Source organism: Haliotis cracherodii, unplaced genomic scaffold (genome assembly GCF_022045235.1).
Source record: "Haliotis cracherodii isolate W230 unplaced genomic scaffold, xgHalCrac1.p SCAF_13, whole genome shotgun sequence".
In the NCBI taxonomy this organism is placed as follows: Eukaryota; Metazoa; Mollusca; class Gastropoda; order Lepetellida; family Haliotidae; genus Haliotis; species Haliotis cracherodii.
Window position 1 is genome coordinate 4,540,905 of NW_027266268.1, and position 16,160 is coordinate 4,557,064.

Consider the following 16,160-nt stretch of genomic DNA (forward strand, 5'->3'; position numbering starts at 1 on the left):
AGTGGACTGTCGATTTAGTTAAGTTAAATGTGCTTCTGATTGTGGATGAAAGAGCTTTGTAGCAGAGGGAAACTTGGTTGAAGAGGTAGGAGTACAATTGACGTTTTGAAAAGTGTGTGGGAAGTTTTACAATTTTAAAAGTTCTTTTATCATTGGTAATATGTGCATCAAGTTTTATGGTTGTATAGGTCCTATGTTCCAGGTTTTTCAGCTGCTTTCATCACAGTGTGACGTTATTGAAATAGTCAATTGTGTAAGAGACATCACATCTAATATACAAGATACATGGATACTATTATTAATTCACTCATTCATTTTCCTATTTCTTTAAAGATCCGGGCTACAATTGGTCTTCAGTAACCCATGCTTGCCATAAGAGGCGACTAACAGATCGGGTGGTCAGGCTCGGTGACATTGTTGATGCATGTCATCGTATCCCAATTACGTAGTTCGATGCTTAATATCAATCACGGGATTGTCTGGTCCAGACACGATTATTTACAGACCGCCGTCATTTAGCTGGACTATTGCTGAGTGCGGCGTTATACAACAAACACATCCTATTCTTTTATTGCAGTTGATATGTTGTTGCAATATATAAGCTTTCTGTAAATAGAAGCGACAAAAACATTTACATAATCTTAAGCAATTTCAGCCTACGGTTGAGTCCATAGAACGATTCCTACTATAACAGAAGCATGTATTTGCGAGTCACAATCAAATAGTGATGATACAAGGTGTTCGCGAAAGGGCAAGTGTATCCTACCCCATCGGTGGCACCCGTCACAAACACATGCAAAAGCAAGTCAATTCATTACCTGAACAAAACATGGGAACATATGGAACAAGTCCAAATGGGGAAAGGACTCCACATGTTTACAATATAACCGTTAGAAGCTTTACTGAGTCATTGAATGTTGTGACCCTAATCAAACAACTTATGAGCAAGAGCCGTGTGACACTATTTGAAATGTGTATAGAAAGAGCATGCTGGAATGTATCTCAAACTTTGTGAAATGTAAACACCAAAGGCTGGAGCTATTTGCTCGACATAAACGCAATCGTTGACAATTGGAGAGTGGAAGTCATCCCTCTTGTCATACATTCTTGTGGATATTGTGGATACGACTGAAAGCATGCACAACGATCCACGCTTGGCCAGGCATGCACAACGATCCACGCTGGGCCAGACATGCACAACGATCCACGCTTGGCCAGGCATGCACAACGATCCACGCTGGGCCAGGCATGCACAACGATCCACGCTGGGCCAGGCATGCACAACGATCCACGCTGGGCAAGGCATGCACAACGATCCACGCTGGGCCAGGCATGCACAACGATCAACGCTGGGCCAGGCATGCACAACGATCCACGCTGGGCCAGGCTGACACGCCATCAACCAAGTCATCGAGCACGACCACCCGGTCGATCACCTCTTACGACCAGTATAGGCTGTTAGGCTGTTTGGTACCAGGTTCCCAATACATTGTCATCTTACGACCAGCAATGAAGTGCTGGGGACATTTCTACCTCGGGTACCCACGGGGCTATGTGTTAACGTTGTAGAGTATATGATTCACTTCCTCACTGCACCGATAGCGGGCCGCCTCCGTAGTCTAGTGTTAGAGCGTCCGCCCGGGGAGCGGGAGGTCCGGGGTTTGATCCCCGGCCGCGTCATACCAAGAGACGTTAAATGATGGTACGCCCTGCATGTCGCTCGGCATTTAGAGACTACAACAAAGAGTTGTCGGCTTGGAGTCAGTATTCTGTGTCTGAGTTGGGTATTCATGCATTCTCTGCGGCATGTGGACTAGCACTGTTAATCGGACCAGTACTAGCACACACACACACACACACACACTCTCTCTCTCTCTCTCTCTCTCTCTCTCTCTCTCTCTCTCCCTCCCCCCCCCCCCCCTCCCCCCCCCCCTCTCTCTCTCACACACACACACACACACGCGGGCTTTCCCTTCGATTCTCTTGAATTTGGAACAATAAACCTTATACCATATTTAAGCCAAACTGTAGTTATTGAGAATTAAGACCATTGTGCTGTGCACTTTAACTGAATCAGTCGTTTGTCACCACAATATCAACGTGGCAGACTATTAATCTCCGTTACGGTGACACACGACAAAGTCCATATAATTTATTTTGGGTTCAGGCCTAGGGCACATTAGTTTCAGGTTTGCCTCTTCATCATTTGATTCCAACTTAAGTCAGTGATCACATTGAAATTAAATTGGAATACAACCGAAAGAAACTACAGTAGAATATGATGGAAATATGAATACAGATTTGATTTGTTCATGACGCATCTATCCCAAACAACAGTTGTTAATATCCGCCACCCATCACTCACAAGATGTCTATCGGTCATTTAAGCCAGGTAAGCCGATTGACGCCGGTAAGAACAGACAAAAGTTGTATGGAGATTAATGAAAGTCAGGAGTGAACATGAAATGCCAGTTGTCGTCTCGGGTTGTTCATTTGTATTGTGATTCATCGCCAGTCCCAAACGCGACGTTAAACCAAATTTCACCTCACCTCACCTCACCTCACCTCACCTCACCTCACCTCACCTCACCTCACCTCACCTACGGCAATATTTGTTTAAAAAGTTTTTAGTAGCTTTCATTTTCACTGTGAGTCAGAATTTATGTCGGTCAACTTAACATCGTTCTGGTTTTCATTTTGAGAGTTTGTATATTTTTGTACACCACATTCAGCAAAATACCAGCTATATGTCAGGAATCGAATCTGAACAAGGCAAACCAGTCACTTAGATACTTGATTCAGATTCGCCAGTCAGAAGTTTCATATAAAAAAAAACACCTCAGCTGATTTGGTATCCCCATCGTGACCGCAGAAGGTAATGTAGTAGAAAAATTCTTTCACAATCATTAGTCCTTTTTAAATAATGGTATGTACAAAAATAGTATGCAGTGTTGTGTATGTTTAACTACTAAATATATAAATCTTAAGGTGACCTAGCTCTACACTGCAACAGCGGCATGTTTATCTCCTAAATATATCAATCTTCAGGTAACCTAGCTCTGACTTAGCTCTACATTGCAACAACGATATGTTTATCTCCTAAATATATTAATTGCAAACTTCAGGTGACCTAGCTCTACACTGCAACAACGGTATGTTTATCTCCAAAATATATCAATCTTCAGGTGACCGAGCTCTACACTGCAACAACGATATGTTTATGTCCTGAATATATCAATCTTCAGGTGACCTAGTTCTACATTGAAATATCGGTATGTTTATCTCCTAAATATATCAATCTTCAGGTGACCTAGCTCGACATTGCAACAACGGTATGTTTATCTCCTAAATATATCAATCTCCAGGCGACCTAGCTCTTCATTGCAACAACGGTATGTTTATCTCCTAGATATATCAATCTTCAGGTGACCGAGCTCTACATATTGCAACAACGGTATGTTTATCTCCTAAATATTTCAATCTTCAGGTGACCGAGCTCTACATTGCAACAACGGTATGTTTATCTCCTAGATATATCAATCTTCAGGTGACCGAGCTCTACATTGCAACAACGGTATTTTTATCTCCTAAATAAATCAGTCTTCAGGTGACCTAGCTCTACATTGCAACAACGGTATTTTTATCTCCTAAAAAAATCAGTCTTCAGGTGACCTAGCTCTACATTGCAACAACGGTGTGTTTATCTCCTAAATATATCAATCTCAGGTGACCGAGCTCTACATTGCAACAACGGTATTTTTATCTCCTAAATAAATCAATCTCCAGGTGACCTAGTTCTACATTGCAACAACGATATGTTTTTCTCCTAAATATATCAATCTTCAGGTGACCTTCCTCTACATTGCAAAAACGGTATGTTTATCTCCTAAACCACTAAATATTATCTACTAAAATATCACCATAGAGATCGAATTTGGCTTTGTGCCATAAATATAAAGAAAAATATGATTGCACAAACCTTTCGTTGTGTGTTTCAGAAACATGCACCAATCACGTGTTATGCTCAGATAAATGTGTGAAGCTATTCCTATGTTCAATGTCCTGCACATTAACGAACCCACAGGTGGCCGGGCTTCGTGATACTCAACTCACGGTATGTTGACACGGGGTTCAACACATAACAGCTTTATTCACCTTCCATGTTTAAATTGATTTTGGTGAAAGTGTTTAATTGGGAACTATTCTAAACCTTTTAAGCTACGATGCGACAAAGGTAACGAAGTTAATGCCTTTAAGTAGACTTATTATGGTCTGGTGAAAATTTACAATACATTGTGCAATACACTGTGCCCCCATACGCATCCTAGCAACCATCTGTTTATAATTAATGTACGTGGGTAGGGGCGGTTGCTGTTTTTTTAATTGAGTTTGTTGGTTGCATAAAGCCGCACTCAGCAGTATTCTAGCGATATGAAGACAGCTTGGGAAGAATAGAGTCTGGACCAGACATTCCTGTGATCGATATTGTGAGCAACAAACCACGCCGTCGGGACCCGTTGACAAGAAATCAACCAAGTCATCGAACCTGAGCATGAGCTCCATTTGGTCACCTTTTACCCGACGGTGGATTTCTTTTGTAGTAAAGCACGAGAAACACAGGTTTTAACTGAAGCTGTGGCAGTAAAAATATCCTGCCCGTAACTGGGCGCCAGCTCATCACCCCCATTCTCTTTATGGCCAGAACGCCGTGGATGTTAGAAAAGACCACCAAATAGCCCTCGTTTAAATCTCTTTATGGTAACTGGCTTAGCCACAGGTCGTATACAGATGACCTCGTTAACTTGAAATCCGTGGAATAATCAAAACTATGTAGAGCTATCTGTAGGGAGAGTAATTACTGTCGGTAACGATTACATCGTATTAAGTTGGCAAGGTCGTAGTCTATAGCTCCAAATTTCGCTGTGCAGAGTTGCGTCCCTTATAATTAGACCTGGACCGAGTGATTTTAGGTTCGATTCACGGTTGCAGTCCGATTATGAACCGTTGCTTGTTTACACCATACCCATGCATGTGCGTTACAACAAAGCTGTAAACGTTTAGTACCAATGAGCACTGATATGGTCCTGAAAAAGCCAGAAACCTATTCAAGGTGTCCTTTGGCAGGCACTTAGTAATTTGAACCAAAATGTACAAAGATACCAATATTATGACAAAGCCAATGAGATCTGATTAATGTACAAAGATCATATTTCGTTTGTTTTGTTATAAAAGTATTAAAATTTAAATCATATTTCATTTTTGGCACGTATAATTCATATTTCATTTCTTTTCAATTCCAAATTTATGTTTACTCATTATAATATGCCAAGGGGCATAACTACTTTGTATCATGTATTATTTTCGATGTTATTCCGGGACAAGCCGAATAGCGACTCGTGCCCCTCTCATGGCCATTTTTGCGACCGGGTTCCGTCTTAGCGCAAACGGGCATACCTAAAACATTTGTCAACTCGTTGCGTAATTGTTCACATATTATTTCCCTATGTATTATATATATTTCAGATGCAATTTAAAGCACATTGGGACGTGCGGAATTATACAGTATGATTAAACACATTTAACTGTGTCTTTGGTATATTTTAGATGCAAGACAAATGTAAAATCAAAAAATATTTTTGAGGGATTCTTTTACGAAGAACTGGAAACCATACGCGCATTCTGATTGGTTTGTCGTATTTTCGCACACAACATTAATCGACAGGGGGACGAGTCTTCTTGCAGGTTACGGAAAGCGGCGAGTGGTGACGAATGATGTGGCCTCAGAAATCATGCAGCATGCATGAGAGACTGAAAGAAACAATTGTGAGTTTGCCACATTTTGTTACATATATTATTTTATCCTTATCTACATGTGTATAAATGTTTAAGAGCAACTATTGAGTTATAAAGTGTTTTTCAGCGTTTGTTTACATTTTGCATGGTATTTCATGTCCCTAAAAGGTAGTCAATATCATTAAGTCAATTCATTTATGATGTCATAATTACTAGTATTTGCATTAATGCATCATTTGATCAAAATAGTAATTATTGTATTTTTTTTTTTTGTATTTCAGTCAATCTTAAAATAACACTAGTTATGAAAAGAAAGACACTTTTGTAAAAGGAAAAGAAAAGAATGTAACAAGAAAGAATGCAAAATAGGAAAGAATGAAGAAATCATAACTAGAAAGAAAGACCTATTAGTTAATTGCTTATTATTGCATTGACATTGTTTAGACAAAAATATGGATGAAAAAGAAAAGGATAATGTTTTGAAACAGAGACTGAGGAAGATGACAGAAAAGGGTTTGCAGTATACTTAGCAAACTAAATATAAGAAAATTAAGAGTTTATATAAACAAATTGTTGGATGATTTTGATCAACTTTATGCCCAATCTCATGTTGAAACTTTCACTTCTGAAGAGATAGAGGAGATTAGATGTAGTCAGGAAACTGGTTGAAATTCTACGGAACACTGTTAGATCTTCGCAAAGACTTTGCGTCGCTGTTAGATGAAGTTGAACTTAGTCCATTTATCGAAGAATGTGAATCACAAGACTTTGTTCTGCTAACGTGTAAATCAAAGTTAGGAGCATTCTTTCTCAAGCACATCCGTGAACCAAGTGAAACAGGGAAAAATATGTTGTTTCATCTAAGAAAGATTCATTGAATGACAAAAATGAAGATGAACAGAAACCGGAAGTTAAACAGACTGATAAGAAAGGTAGAAGTAGACATGGTTCAGTCAGCTTGAAAAGTGTTTGCATATTTAAAGAAAATTCAGTCTCCTCTAAAAGAAGTCATTCATCACTAACAATTAGTGTTTAATCAGCTCATCTGAAAGAAAAACAAAAGCATGTTGAATTAGAGACAAAGATGAAAGCATAAAAAGAGAAACAGAAAATAGACTTAGCTAAGATGGAATTGAAAATGAAAGAAGAAGAGTTAGAACTGAAAACAGAGATTTCTCAAATCTAAAGTGCTTCAAGATTTCTTTCTCTGACAGAGGTAGTGTGAAATCAGAACTTTCACTAGAGCCACAAGATCCATATGTCCCTGTTCCTGTGAATGAAGAAAATATAAATGAACATTTCAACACTGAGTGTAAACAGTACTTACCTGATAAACTTACCTCGTCAAGAAGATTTCAATCAACATTTGTCGCCACTAACTACCGCAGCAAGCAGTGATAATCATATTTAGTATGTAGTGCAACAGCTCCGAAAGCCGCCTCCTGAAGTCATGAAGTTCCCTGGGGATCCTGTTGACTATCAAAGATTCAAGCGTCAGTTCAATGTGAAGATCGTTGTCAACTCAGAAACAGAAAATGAGAAGATGTCATATCTAGAACAGTTCACTTCAGGTGAAGCGCTGGAAACTGTCAAGTGATTTAGTTACCTGGAGGCCAATCAAGGGTATCATACGGTATGGCAGGGACTTGATGAACGATACGGCAATGAAGAAGCTATTGCATCTGCTCTCGTCAAGAAAGCATTGGGATGGCCTTATGTAAAAGTAGACAACCCTAAATCCATGAATGAATATGCCATCTTCCTACAAGAATGTGAGAATGCAGTAAGCGTCATCACAGCAGTGAAGATCCTGAAGTATCCTGACAACATCAGAAGGCTTGTAATGAAGCTACTTTTCCATTGCCATGAGAACTGGAGGAATCTCTTTCATGTCATATCTATCAGGGATTCGGGTGGAACTGTAGCATTCCATAACCTAGTCAAGTTTGTGAAGAGAGAAGCGAGAAAAGCAACAGATCCAATGTATGGAAATGATGCTCTAAGGAATGATGACAGGACAAGAAACACAGGAAGTGCTTCACAGTCTTCATTCAAGCCATCCTTCAGCACAGACATGGTAGAAAACACAGCTCAGAATACCCAGTCAAGCACGCCTGAAGGTCAGCAGATCTTGTGTATATACTGTAACAGTAATTCTCATAAGTTGTGATCAGATTGTCAAGAAGACTTTAAATGATAGACTTGCATTTCTTCCGAAAATTTGGCTGTGTTTCGGATGCTTGTGCCATGGTCACTTGAGCAAGTCCTGGGAATCCTGCATGTTGTGTACGAAACTGAAAGAAAGCTGGTTGGTGCATGTACATGTACTGAACAAAAATATACAAAGATACCAATATGATGATATATTTCCATAAAGTGGAGGGATTGGCAAACAAGCAAATTTTGCTTATCTGAATGCCTCTCCCAAACATGATACATAAACAAATTACAATGTTTTGAAAGTGACATAAGAAATAGCATATATTATATAATTGACATTAAAGATAAGTATTGTTCTGTAAGTGTTTAATTACTGGATTATCTTTCATAAACACAGTTACGTTATTATTTACATCAAGCACAACAACATCCCAGTGTCATATAGCTACCATTATAATGACAAAGTCAATGAGATATTATTAATGTACAAAGATAACAATATAATGACAAAGCCAATGAGAAAGGATTAATGAACAAAGATAACAATGACGAATCCTATCCAGTTAACCCAATTGTCTTCGTCATTATATTGTTATCTTTGTTCATTAATCCTAATCCTTTGTCATTATTTGTTATCTTTGTACATTTTTGTTCAGTGCATGCACCTTGTGTAAACATATAAATATATACATATATATGTATCTAGATTCAGGTTCTTTATTTCTTGATAGACCGCCGACGGTGCACATATACAGTACTGAAATAAATTAAAAATAATATGTATTATCTAGAAGGCTGTGTGCATTAAGATTTAGAATTCAAAGTGGTAAATGCTAAATATACATATTTTGATAGATGTAAAAGCTCGTTTAGTGTAGTTGTTTAAAACAGACTTTTCATTGAAAACACATTTGATCAAGTTAAAAATCTGCTGGGAGCGTCGTGGCAACCAATGAAAGAAGTTGCATTCCATAAAAAGTATTATATATTCATAAACAAGGCAAACCAACAGTCATATGTTTGTGCATGGTGAGGTGGGGTGAGGTGAGGTGAAATGGGGTTTTAACGTCGCGTTTAAGATTATTGCACTTATGTAGCGATGTGCATGTACATTTGTGCGTCAGTCCACTGATATACCATGCTGCAGTTTTAACACGAGTACCCCACTCGTGATAAGAAACAGTATACTGACTCCGAGCCGCCCATGTCCTTGTTTTAGCCCCTTAATGCCGAACGCCAGACAGGGTAACAACAAGTACCCTCTTTTAACGTCTTTTGGCATGACGCGGCCTGGGATCGAATCACAGACCTTCCGCTCTCCGGGCGGACGCTCTATCACTGTGTGGTTCATGTGTTTATAACACCCCTTTAAAGTGAAGTATAGCAATATATTTTTCTAACATTATTATGCAGTCAGTATGATGTACAATACAATGGCCGAGGAAAACAATAAAAACGTAAGCTGTTGCTCTTGATTAAAAATACGTATTTTGAGGTCTGTATTTGTACAAACCCAAGTAATCCGCGAAGATCCGGGTAGAGAATAGGTCTTCAGCAACCCACGCTTACCTAAAAGATCAGCAAATTTTTGAAAAAGAAAGGTCTAAGAAAAAGAAGAAAAACCTTAAGTACCGAAATGCAAACAATAAACGCATCGGAATAAAAACGTGTTGGCACATCGTTTACTCACCGAATTTGTTAATATATATATATGACCTTTGTCACATATCAGTTGTGGAAAGAAGAGTATATTTTAATTATTTAATCCCATCCATAAGAAGGAATGTACAGTGTACAAATAGTCATTGTTTAATTATGGATAGAAAAATGTCTAAGGGTTATGAAGGGTGAAGAATAGGTTGGCTTTGCTTAGAACGTGTGCAGCCGACCATGACCGCCAAAGGTGGCTTGCTTGCTTGGGTGGGAATGAAGGGGTGGGCTTGTGCAAGCGTCTAATTTTGGAGGACATTTCTTCCAAGACAATAATTGGAGCCTTTGTATTGTCGTTTCAGCCTTTGAAATTGATAGACAGGACTAAAATGCAAATAAACCTGACTTACGCACCGCTTTCGATGTTTTTAATGCGATTTTTGCATTAAATGTTAGATCTATCCAACTCTGCAGAGTTGTTTTTACCCTTGAGGCCTGCACTTTAAGACTCAAACCTGCACCGCCATCTGGGGCGACGGAGACCACTGACTCTTCCAACGCTGTGAAATTACAATTTGTATAAAAGTGGCATACAACACTACACACTCACTAATGCATACAACACATTCACTCCCATTGGGTCTGAGTTATCAAATATATATTATGACCAGTGACTAGTACATCCTTATTTTATTGCAGCCTCTAATTTGTTTTTGTATCTTGTGTCATCATGTTGTCCTACTGAATGCTTGGCCTTTAGTCATTTCTGTAACACCGGGGAAACCTCGGATGACAAGCGACCATCATGAATTATTCAACAATTCAGTGGTCTACGGTTGTAATTGCTGTACAATCTAATGGAATTGACAGAAAACATTATCCCCGATGACAAATAGGAAATGATACTTTTTTCTAGAAACCCATGTTTTCATGTTACTCTTCGATTAAATAAACTGAATCAATCATTCGACAGGTATTGCCACATTAAACGATTGGGGTACTCAAAACCAACTCATTAACTATCTCGATGACATGCAGGACAACAAACGGACTGAAATATTAACAGGTCTTGTTTATAAAGACGATACTGCAATGCCATTTCTCAAGACCAAGTTACACATCCCGCTCTCATACTTAAACATGCGTCTAAATAGATGGCACACAAAGACCAATCAACGAGTTTCAGGCTCAGACTTCTGTTAGAACGTATCGACCGCTTTAGTCTGTCACGACCGCTCCGCACCAGCGGTGCCAGGGCACTATCACTACGCCTGGTCTTCTGGAATTGAAAGTGTGGGCTCGTGCTGTGACGTCGGTAGTCACGTGACGTGCACAAGCGGAGGTTCTCCCACACTCTCTGTTTGTAGTAGATGCATTACCAGAACGTAGGAGTACAGTTTCTGTTTGGTTGGACACAACTACAGAATCAAGCCAGAAATTTGCAGTCGAGTTCGGTGCTTTATCAAACGAAGGTAAGACATGTTTAGCATTGCCAGCTTTAACTTCCCAAGCCAGTTCATCAAAAGGGATTTTTTTTTCTTTTGCAGAATCAGTTTATTTTCCACACCTGTTGAATATGGCCATGTGCATCCTGCGATATTTATTAGTAGCTCGCGTAGGTTTTGACTGTATTTACTGAACGGAGTGTTGCATTTTATGTAGGCGACTTTAGACATGATGTTATCAGTTAAATATCATATTGTGAGTACATGCATTTGGCTTCACAATGGACGGTAAGGAAACGGTACTTTTCATAGGTGGAATTGCTGAATAAAACAAGCAAATGTTTAAAACACGAACAAGACTGCACTGCACCTTTTCAATCGGAAACGCATATAGCCTGTCGTGCAGAGACGTAGCTTTTACTTCAATGTTTAATATGAATCCCGGGTATATGGTGTATGTCTAGATCTCTCTTGAAGGTTGATAGTATTTCAAAATACGAATATATTCTTAAATAAACTGGTCATCACCGTACTGGAGTGGAGAAAACATTATTTTAAATGTACCTTCTATAGAATTTCAGGCAAAATTGATTATTATCTTATTGCTGTAACAGTAAATGAAATATGTTGAATTCGTGATCAAACTCGTATGTGTTTACCATGCATTAACTCTACGGCTTTCTATAGTTCTTCGAGAACACTTTGCACTGTACATTCTTCAATAGCCCCTGGTTGATCGTGAGTGGCACATACATTATTAAAGGATCCGCATTGTAGCAATACATAGACTCCAATAACAGAGGGCCTTTAATGTTTAATCAGCTTTTACTAGGGGCGGTGCTCCAGGAATTAAGGCTGCTTTGTTAAACAATACTTGTCATTGGCAGTAAATGATTCGGTAAGAGTAGGTATACACTGGGGGATAGCGTTAACGCTCAGACGGTGATGCTAAATGTTGTCGTTGTTGGAACTACGATATCCAGGTGCCAAAACAACAACAGAACAAGGGATATGTATGTAAATATTTGGTCTCAAACATGTATTATTGCTTGTAAATAATTCATGAATAACATTCAGGAAATTCTGATTCATTTTCGATAAAGCTAAGTTTGCCGGTGTTCATATATACACGACCGACATAATATAAGGGATATAATGATTTCAATGTTGCTATCCTTGAGATGCACATTTACAATACCGTGGCATTGCAACATCTAATCACGATGAAATTTCACATCATGAATAAAAAGCATGTGATGCACGTGCACACTAGAGCCAAATTGTGAGCCTCAAGAGTGGAATTCACCATGACTAATGCAATTGGGCCAGGCAGACGCTTAAAGCGTACCCGAGACTATCTCAATGAACATAGAAAATGGCGAATTGCGGGTACGATTGAGTGGGGACATCGGTATCCCCATACGTGACCAACTCGTGTTATTCCGGGACAAGCCAAATAACGACTCGTGCCCCTCTCATGGCCATTTTTTGCGACCGGGTTCCGTCTTAGCGCAAACGGGCATACCTAAAACAATTGTCAACTCGTTGCGTAATGGTTCACATATATTTCCCCATATATTATATATATTTCAGATGCAATTTAAAGCAAAACAGGACGTGCGGAATTATACAGTATGATTAAACACATCTAACTGTGTCTTGGATAAATCTTTAGATGCAAGACATATGTAAAATCAAAAAATATTTTTGAGGGATTCTTTTACGAAGAACTGGAAATCATACGCCCATTCTGATTGGTTTGTCGTATTTTCGCACATTACATTCATCGATAGGGGGACGAGTCTTCTTGCAGGTTACGGAAAGGGGCAAAATCAAAAAGTGTAATTTCTCGTCAGTGAGACAAGTACCGTTGCAATGAGATCTGGTCGTGGCAGCCCTAAAAACGACACCTGGACAATATCGTCTTATTACATTAATTGTACAACGCAGCAGATTCAAATCGGCTCCTGTTATCAATAGGGGGGCGAATTTCAACATCTACCATTAAAAGCCGTCTATGTGCAGGCGGCCTGAAAGCAAGGCATCCTGTGACAGCTAACCATAGGCGGCAAAGATTGGGGTGGGCTAGGCTAATGGCGTTAAACTAGGTTAACAGGCGCATCAACGTTTTGCCTCCGACTGAAAAATGGCAGGAAACATTGTTGGCGACGTAGCGGCGTGTGGGATGCCGGAACAACAATTTTTTTATCATGATCGGTATGGGGGCGATAGTGTCATGGTGTGGGGCGGTATCACACAGGCGAACTGATATGGTTACTGTAAATAAAAATTTAACTGGCCAGAGATATGTTGCTGAAGTTTTTCGTCCTGTCGTTGTTCCATTATTTACTTGAATTATCGGCCGAAATTTTGAACAGCAAGATGACAATCCCAGACCATATCGTGCTCAGGTCGTCACCGACTATCTCCGACGAGAATCATATGGACATTGGAATGCCCAGCTGACACGTCCCCAATACAGCATCTGTGGGATGTTATTGGGCGGAGAGTGTTCGCCAGAGACTCAACACCCGCCAAAGTGACTTGGGGTAGCTCTTGGGGTAGCAATACCGAGTCAACTATACGCACAGTAATCAACAGTATGCCATCAAGGTGTCGTGCATGTATCGCCCAAGATATTGACCTGCACGCAAAAAATAATTTTATCTATCTCCATTCAATGTCATTTTATCTGTTCCCTTGCTTTTTGTCGGTAAAATAGAGTGGTTTATCGATCTCCATGTAAACATGATTTTGCACTGAACTAGTGTAATGGCCAAGCTAGGTTTCTTAGTGGATGGCGTCTCTTCGTATCCCGACGGCGTAGATCGCTGCTCACAATATCGATCAGTGGATTGTGTATTCCAGATTCGATTATTACAGGCCGCCGTCATTTAGATGGACTATTACAGAATGCGGCGTTAGACAAGGAAAAACATGAAAACAGACTTGAGGTCGCACCTATATCTTGTCATATCTGTCTTACATATTATTTTAGGTCTTCAGCAACCCATGCTTGCTGTTAAAGGCGACTATGCTTGCTGTTAAAGGCGACTATGCTTGCTGTTAAAGGCGACTAACGGGATGTGTGATCAGGTTCGTTGACTTGATTGATGCATGTCATTGTATCCCATATGCATGGATGATGGTGTCGATTATTTACAGACTGCCGTCATTTTGCTGAAATAGTGCTGAGTACAGCGTTAAACAAACAAACAAACAGTTTCACAAACAAACATGCAATATTAGCTGTAGATAATACATACCCAAATGTAGTTTCGTAAGGTGTGCATTAAGTTTTCTTGGGATCACCAGGAACTATTGGGATTATCACGAACTATTGGGATCATCGCGAATTATTGGGATCACCAGGAACTATTGGGATCATCAGGAACTATTGGGATCATCGCGAACTATTGGGATTATCATGAACTATTGGGATCATCGCGAACTATTGGGATCATCGCAAACTACCTGGATCATCACGAACTATTGGGATAATCGCGAACTATTGGGATTATCATGAACTATTGGGATAATCGCGAACTATTGGGATCACCAGGAGCTATTGGGATTATCGCGAACTTTTGGGATCATAACGAACTATTAGGATCATCGCGAACTATTGGGATCACCAGGAACTATTTGGATCACCAAGAACTATTGGGATCACCGGGAACTATTGGGATCATCACGAACTATTGGGATCATCGCAAACTATTGGGATCACCAGGAACTATTGGGATCATCGCGAACTATTGGGATCACCAGGAACTATTGGGGTCATCGCCAACTAGTGGGATCACCAGGAACTATTGGGATCACCAGGAACAATTGGGATCATCGCCAACTAGTGGGATCACCAGGAACTATTGGGATCACCAGGAACAATTGGGATTATCATGAACTATTGGGACCTCCAGCAACTTTTGGGATCTCCAGGAACTATTGGAATCATCACGAACTAGTGGGATCATCGGGAACTATTGTGATTATCACGAACTATTGGGATCTCCAGGAACTATTTGGATTATCACGAACTATTGGGATCACCAGGAACTATTGGGATCACCGGGAACTATTGGGATCATCACGAACTATTGGTATCTCCAGGAACTTTTGGGATCATCGCGAACTAGTGGGATCATCGCGAACTAGTGGGATTATCATGAACTATTCTGATTATCACGAACTATTGGGATCACTAAGAACTATTGGGACCGCCAGGAACTATTGGGATCACCAGGAACTATTGGGATCATCGCGAACTATTTGGATCCCCAGGAACTATTGGGTTCACCACGAACTATTGGGATCAGTTACCATCGATTCTCACCAGTTTATAGTCAGAGATCGCAGCATTTATCCTTTCAGGCACCTGCGTCATGTACATGGAAGCCTTCAATGTTATCACGTAAAGTAAAGGGTAATCTTAAATATAGCGCCATTAATATTTCATTCGATCTAAAAAAAAAAAAATTATTGCTCCCCCTGTTAAGATAAAGCTGAAGGTTAAAGCTATTTTCGTATTTTTTACACTGAATAATTAATAAACAGGATATGTAGATCAATTCTACATTTTCTTAAATGTGAAATTTCATTTAGAAAGAAAAGAATATCAAATTTCATCGCCAGAGAATAAGCAGTCTAGATTATCCGCCGAAACAGATTCCATCGGGCGATCAAGGCGAAATAGAACAAAAAATACATGAATGGATCAGTGAAAATCAGAGGTATTGGTTTTGAGGATATTTCAGCGTTTCTTCGATTGCATATCTCGCTCATACAAGGACGAATGTACTGAAATGATTAACTTCATGATCGATGTGGAATTGAACATTTCAAGATTTGGGCTGTTGCACATGTAGGTCCTACGAAAAAATAAAAACTACGAAAATAAAAATCCTTATACGAGAAGATTTCTTATCTGATGATCACTACCACTGTACGCGAACATGTCAATAACTGCAGTTTGTTGACAGTTGAATATCGTTCTGTTGATCAATTATAAACCGCGATATACGGACATTTAACACTGCACTTAACAATATTTTAGTTGTATGGCGGCGTTCTGTCAATAATGGAGTCATTGATCGATCAAGGCACCTGGGA

At 39.7% G+C, this 16,160-nt stretch overlaps 1 protein-coding gene across 2 annotated transcripts in view; it reads left to right on the forward strand.

Moving 5' to 3' along the window:
- Nucleotides 1-10,929: 10,929 nt before the first annotated feature.
- LOC139458763 (uncharacterized) overlaps nucleotides 10,930-16,160 on the forward strand; it is an 82,659-nt gene continuing 77,428 nt past the window's right edge. For both annotated transcript variants that reach the window (XM_071240175.1, XM_071240176.1), the window contains exon 1: nucleotides 10,930-11,075. The gene's annotated coding sequence lies outside the window, so the exon portion shown is untranslated. The remainder of the gene's footprint in view (nucleotides 11,076-16,160) is intronic.